Below are 647 nucleotides of genomic sequence, written 5' to 3'. Positions count from 1 at the left end.
CGGTCGCGTGCGACCCCCCACCCATATCCCACCCCTCTACGTGTCCCCTCCTGTCCTGATGGATAGTCGCCAGGCCGTGAATTGCGATAATTAGGTTGTCGTGTGTGTAGAAAAGTTTGGCTGGCGGCGGACCAAAGGCAGGCGCTGTCGGGACCTAAAGCAGCGCCGCCGCCGCCCGGGCGCAGGAGGGCTCCTCTGTGGGTCGTCCTGTCCCGCCCGGGTCGTCCTATGGCCCTGCAGGAGTGTGCAGGCGAAACGACGTCCCCCCTCTCTTTAGTAATCAGGGACGGGAGCAGCACCGTCACCGTCACCCCCACCACCACCCGGACGCCGTCGAGCCGAGCCGAGAGGCGCCTGACATTTTGCCCCTGCTCAATCTGAAAGGCCAACGCCGACCGCCCCGTAGCACCATCACCGCCGTGAGGGGGCCAATCTCAGCGGGTCGGGCGGGGGGCATTCCCGCGAGACCACGGCGGAGACAGAGTCGCCGTCGTAAACAAGGCAGCCGGGGCGGGGCGGCCCGCGAGCCACCTGGACGTATAAAAAGGACCTGTCGTTGCGGGATCGATACTCCCGCCCGCGAACCGCCACCCCTGCCCCCACACCTCGCCGCCCCACACGCCGCAAAGGCCGCAAAGCCGCGGGGT

Source organism: Frankliniella occidentalis, unplaced genomic scaffold, assembly GCF_000697945.3.
Source record: "Frankliniella occidentalis isolate FOCC.00 unplaced genomic scaffold, Focc_3.1 Scaffold78, whole genome shotgun sequence".
Lineage (NCBI taxonomy): Eukaryota > Metazoa > Arthropoda > Insecta > Thysanoptera > Thripidae > Frankliniella > Frankliniella occidentalis.
The sequence above is the reverse complement of the archived record's forward strand: the minus strand, read 5'-3'. Positions refer to the sequence as shown.